Source organism: Frankliniella occidentalis, unplaced genomic scaffold, assembly GCF_000697945.3.
Source record: "Frankliniella occidentalis isolate FOCC.00 unplaced genomic scaffold, Focc_3.1 Scaffold314, whole genome shotgun sequence".
In the NCBI taxonomy this organism is placed as follows: domain Eukaryota; kingdom Metazoa; phylum Arthropoda; class Insecta; order Thysanoptera; family Thripidae; genus Frankliniella; species Frankliniella occidentalis.
The window spans coordinates 107184-113326 of record NW_026267439.1 but is presented as its reverse complement, the minus strand read 5'-3'; the positions used below and the strand labels follow the sequence as shown (position 1 = coordinate 113326).

At 57.2% G+C, this 6143-nt stretch overlaps 1 protein-coding gene across 1 annotated transcript in view; it reads right to left on the bottom strand.

The window, feature by feature from the left end:
* LOC113215174 (uncharacterized) overlaps nucleotides 1-6050 on the bottom strand; it is a 28467-nt gene extending 22417 nt beyond the window's left edge. Inside the window, exon 1 of the mRNA XM_026434774.2 lies at nucleotides 5705-6050. The gene's annotated coding sequence lies outside the window, so the exon portion shown is untranslated. The remainder of the gene's footprint in view (nucleotides 1-5704) is intronic.
* Nucleotides 6051-6143: the final 93 nt, after the last annotated feature.

Here is a 6143-nt window from a genome sequence, read left to right as displayed (position 1 = left end):
CCCCGCCCGCCACGCCCCGCCACGCCACGCGACAGTCACGCCACCCTTTCAGTGTGTCAGGTGTGTGCCTATGCCACTTTGATTCATATCGGGCCGAGTTAGGAAATGAGGGTGAGAGTGTTCCATCTGGCACCCAGTGCGATAAAGAGAAGTATATCTATTTACAATCGAACAATACGTAATTTTACTTAGACACTTGGTCGTGAGAACAAAACTGTTTTTAAAAAATGAGGTTTTTTTTTTATATTGCACGTTAAAACAGTTAGTGAAGAAATTTTCTTCCTGCTACTCCCTTGCGTCATGTAAAACAATTTCGTGTGCGACAGTCGTTTGCACTTATTCGGACTTTGACGAATTTTTGTGTGTGACTCTTTTTAGCAGTCTCGTACTTTTCAGCGACGAGGTGTACGACGGGTACCCGTACACGTTTTTTCTGTTGGCTGTAATCAGCTTTTCTGAGCAGGGTATAGGCCGGTGCTGCGGTTTACAAAAGGTGACTGCTGGAAAATGGTGAATGAGCCGCCCTGTCCGCCCCCCGGTCCCCGGCCCGGCCCGGCCCGGCCCATGAGTGCGAGGGAGACGGCGATAGTAGGTGCCGACAGCTCCATATGGGTGTGGCCGTTCATGGATTTCCACGAGTATAGCGCTGCTCCGCTGTCGCGGCAAAGTACTGAGCCCAATCTCTTCGAAAGAAACACGCAGCATGTTTCTCTTTTTTTTTTTTTGCTTCAAACGAAAGAAGAAGAAGAATGCAATTGAGCAATAAATAAATCACATTCCTCACGAAGCTGCGCTGCTGCTCGACTGACAATTAACTCCTTACCATTAGCGGCAGGGCGACGGGGCTGCTTAGAATTGGGAGGGTAAAACAAAAGTACCCCCTGTCTCTTCCTCCTTCAGCATTTCTTTTCGAAACAACGAGGAGTCGTTTCAATGTTTCGTTTTTGTAACCCGTTTAATTTATTTTTATTTTTAAATTGCCACCGGTGTGCTTAAAAGCAGGGTGGTTTAGAGCTGCTCGTCACAACGAGGCATGGGACCGGGGCGGGGAAGTAAAGAGGAAAAAGGGAGGGGGGGGGGGCAGCCGGGCGGCCACGGCGCCCAAATCGAATAAGGTTGCAATTGCGGTTTGGATAGATATCCTCTCTATTTTTCTCTCCCCGCTTCCTGCAGTCGCTGGGGGCCCCTGGGTGGGGCGTGGGAGACCTGGGTGACGCGGTGCAGCAGGGCGGGGACTCGCGGAGCCGCGGGGGGCGATGGCGAGGGGACAGAGGACGCCGCAAGGACGGGGGGTGGGGGGGGGACCTGTCATTCATTCAATCCCATTCAAATGCACATGGATGGACCACATGAAGTTGTTTTTTTTCGGGAGGCGGGCGACCCGTAGGACGACGGGCCCAACTCCAGCACCAGCAGCTGCAGGTGGCAGGTGGGCATATTCGCAAGGACTCGTGGCGCCCACAGGAGCCGCAAAACCAAACTCTCGCGAGATCCTGTATGGACTCTGCACGGTCCGAGTGGGGACTAGTAAGGGTGGTCTGCAAAACGCAAATACAGCACCTCACTGAACTTGTGGGTGGGGCTCTATCACTCTAAGACTGGTCTGTTACAAAAACGCCAAAAGAGGTGTTAATGTGTCGTAGAAAAAAAACACACAGCCACAGCATCAGTAGCAGCGGTAAGGGTACGGGGGAGATAGCGGGAAGTGAAGTGAGCGCCAAGCACTCTGTATAGCCTTATCTCGCCAAGAGTGAAGTCGTGCGATCTGCAGAAGTGGACCTGCGTGTGATATATTGGGACCCGGCCAGCCGCCCGCAGGTTAAAGTTTCTGGTGTCGGTATCTTTCCAGCTCCGGCGGTCACGGCTGCGAGGCCTCTCCTCGGGTTCCGCCGGTTCCGCCCCGAGGGTTGTGGGTTTTCGAAAGGTTCACTCAAGTTTCACCCGCGTTAAGGTACCTTCATAGGGCTCGCTCGTAGCCACCCCGATGGGGCAGAAGGTCGCCATTTTACAGAGAAAAATAAATTTCCCTGAAGAAAGGCACGCGGGTTAGCTGTCTGTGCTCTCTGGCGTGCCCGGCATCAACATTGAGTTATGCGATGGTTTGCCGTTTCATGTATGTGTAAGCGGCTTTTCCCCCCCACCCCTGTCCCTTCCCCTCCCTCCACCCTTCTCCCCTTCGAAATCCTTCCGACCGATTACCTGGTGCGTGCAAGCAATTTTAGGCGAAGAGGATGAAATAATTTTTCCCGCCATTGATTTAAATACCCCCCTCCCAGTCGCCGTTCTCCGAGACCCGCCTCCCCGCTCGCCCTCTCCCACAACCGGCTGTGACGTCCTCAAGAAACACGGCTATTAAGGCTGCTGTGGCATGCGAAAAGGCATAGTACTATGCAGACTTTTCGGGGAGCGGGTCAGAGCGGGTCACTTAACACTTTCAGTGCTGCTCTGCATCTTAGGGGTTGGAAAACCCAGCAGCGTGACCACATACTGGTCACGCCGTACTGGACGTGTTAATAACGCCGTTCAGCCCAGAAGTCGAGATCCGTGCTAAGCCTCACGTTACAAATATTAACATTAACGCGGGCGCATCACGCCCACCGGAAGAAATAAAAGTGAAGACGTGAGTGAGGGAAGGATGTCTGTGCGAGACATGAAGTCAGTGCGCGACCAAGTTGTGTGAGCGGTGGCAGGGAAAGGGGGGGAGGGGCGCCGCCAGCAGCCAGTGTCAATGTGAAGGCCTTTGGCGCCGCGCCCCGGCCGACAACCTCGACCTCCAAGGCCGCCGGCACCGCGCGGTCCGCATCGGCGCCGCCCCCGCGCGGACAGCGTGGCGGTGCAGAGCAGGTGCAGAGCTAAGAGTCTACCCCCACCATGAACGTACCCCCCAGAGGAAGGGGGTACATTCATGGTGGGGGTACATTCATGGTCCTACACCGGGCCCATCCTCTGGTGCACCCATACATCCCCCGGTGCGGGCTTAGGGGTTGTGCACATGGGGGTACAAATATCATGGCTCCCTCAGAGACTACAATATAGGAACTTACCCCATGGTATTGATACCCCCGGGGTAGAAATATCACGGGGTCCCCTGATGAGTCCCTATTATGGTGGTCCGGGATCTTCTGAGGCGATCATGACATTTATACCCCCTTTTCCTTTTCTAGGGCGGGTGCTGCTACGTGCCTGATCCCTACTTTAGCGTAGCGTTACGCGTTCGCGGCCGCCTCCCCGCATCGTCACCCCGCTGCTGCGGGGAGATCGCGCAAATGCGATTTTGTGTCAGCAGCTGCAGCAGCGGCAGCGGATTAGCAGGTGAGGCCGCGCGCGCGCCAAGCCAGCCGAACCGCAGACGCGCGCGGGCGGGTGGTCACCGTGGTGGTCACCCGGCCCGAGAGCCACGTAACCCGGCCCAGATAAACGCAATATAAAAGTAGAGGGAGCCGTATCATTGGGAGCCGAGGTGGGGCAGTTGGCTGACGAGCTCGCGCTGACGTCGCCTTTGGGACGACTAGTGGTTAGTTGTTGCATTTTTGTAAACTTTTGGCGAAAGGCGAGCGAGCTCTAGCGCCTGCTAACGGCAGAAACAATGTCAAAACTCTTGTCTAGCTTTGACTGGATCTTTAGTGTCCCTCTCTCGGGCCCACCCGCTAAAGAAGGGTGTGGCGTGGCGTAGCTAGCGGTAGCAGGTTTTCAGAGTCAAACTCCCCGGTCTGCAAGCTCGGACGCGCCCCGCCCCGCCCCGCCCCGCCGCCGCGCCCGTTGGCCGTCGCACTTGCGGATCAGAATCATAATAACAAGATGAAGAAGCTGGAGCGGGTCGGGTGCGGCCGGTGTGGGCCCGGGGGCCGCCCATATGGACCTGGCGGGGCGCGGCGGGGCGAGGACCACCCGTCAGATCAGCTCGCTGTTGGGAGGCTGCGCGGCGATGAAACACGGAGATGGCGATAAGCGATTCGCGGGCAGCAACATTTGTAGACGACACAGCAGGGGAGGAGCAAAAAATAAAACTAAAACGTTATTAGTAGGCGAATATAAACTGCCGGAGGGCGGCGGTTCGGCTCGATCGGAGATGCTTGCGCGCGCGCGTGGTAACTGGTAACCTGACGCAGGGCGCGCGGGCATGGGCGTGCCCCCCTGGAGCCGCGAGTGTAGGGGGGGTCCCTATGACGGGACAGTTGCCATGGTCTTGGACTTGAGTCCGACCATACCCGCCAAACAGGTTGCCGTCCCGCCCCTCCCCGTCGCGCCACGCCCCGCCGGCAAACGGCCCTTTTTGCAAGGATCCCGCCGCCTCCTGATGCTGTTGCCGCCGCCGTCGCCGCCAGCGCCAGCGCGGCCAAATACCGCCGCACGCACGCCGACGGACGGAAGGGGGGGGGGCGTCCGCGAGCAAATTGCCGCCGTGGAGGTGCCGTTTTGCCCATTTCCATCCCCTGACAGTGATTTGTGGTCCGAGGAGCGCGCCCGCGCCGCGCCCCGGCAGACGCGTGCCCGCGCCGTGCCGTCGCCGTGTGGTGCTCCGTGGTAGGTGCCTCGCGGCGCTCGCGGCCGACCCGCGCGCCGGACGAGTTGGGTAGGAGGGCCTGCGACCAGACCTCTCCTCTTCCCCTGGCATGGGCCTATGGCGGTCGGTGGTAATCTTTGGGGCTCAGCCCCACCGCATCGGTCCACCCACCCCGAGGGGTACTTAACTCTTTCTATTCAAGCGTACATCATATTTTCAGTTTTTCCTGATTTTTTTCTTGATTTTTTAAAATGTTTTTTCCTTCTGTTTTTTGAGGTTTTTTTTTAAGTAACCTTTGACCCAACCCCGCCGCCCCATCTTGGAACTTCCCCAAAAGTGCCACTTCTACGCTGGCATCTTCCCGAAGCGCGCCAAAATCGCATCCCGGTCGCAGACTAGTGTTTTGCGGGTGGCAAAATCTCCTCCATGAGTTAAGAGTTCAGGTACCTTCTGTACGGATCTGACTTTGGCTTATTCGCTTTGCTAGGCGGAACAGATTTGTAAGCGTGATTATTTATTTTTTTAAGTGTTGCTGTCATAGTGAATTATGAACGCTTAGAGATTTGATCGGATTTGGCTTAAGAGCGTTCGGGTGGAAATTTTATACATAGCACGCACCATTTCGTTTACCTAAAGGATGCTACAGACTTTGCGTTTTCCGCGGCTTCGTTATAACGGCTATGAAAACAGCCGCAATCATAAATAAAAACAAATAAATTGACGCCCAGCAGCGCCTTGCGTACGCGAAATGAGAGAATAGGGAAAAAGAAACATACCGACTTGATTCCATAAGCATGACAATAAATTGAAGTCGCTTTTGGAATAAAGATCAAGGCCAGACCGAGAGGAGGCGCGTCTTTTGAACGAGATAACGACTCGGGTTTGCGATTCAGGTTCAAGATTCGGCTCCACGGGCGTGGCGCCCCGAGGCTGCCTGCGTGCGATGGTTTCGCCAAAAAAAACGTCCAAAACCACCTCCTCGACTCCACAACTAGTTGTTTCCCTGTTTCTGATAAATGAGACACCGATCGTGATGGGAGAAAAGCAAGAAGTACCCGATGACCCTCTCTGCTCGTGCTGTCTGCACCACCACCCGCGTTTTTCTCCAAAGCGCCTGGAATGGCAGGAGCGCCTTGAGGAGGTGCACCGGTGCACCGCCCCACGACGCTGCAAGCCTGTCGCGGTCCCATATTCACTCACCTGTGTCGGGGTTGACGAACACGTCCACCGGGGGGATCTGCGACGCCCCGCGGGCGGTTGCGTGCAGCCGTATGCGCCTTACGACGCGCTGCTGCTGCTGCTGTTCGCGCCCTGAGGCGCGCTGCGCGGGTGGCCGCGGCACCCGCTGTCCCGGACGACGGCGTGGACCTTCCCCGGGGTGACTCCCGCACCTGCTCACGCGCTCGCGATGCGTCCCTCGGCCGGTCGTCGGCACCCTCGCGCGCGCTGGACTCGACACTCGGGCGGCTCTGACGTTCCTGGGCCCCTGGCCTGACGGACGCGCGTCTTGTTGTGTGGTGGCTCCGGCCGGGCGCGGACCAGTGTGCGAACCCCCCGGCAGGTGGGGGCCTGTGCCGTCAACAGGTCAGTGCTGCCCCTGCCCCGCCCTGCCTCCACCGACCCCCTCTCCCACCTGGCC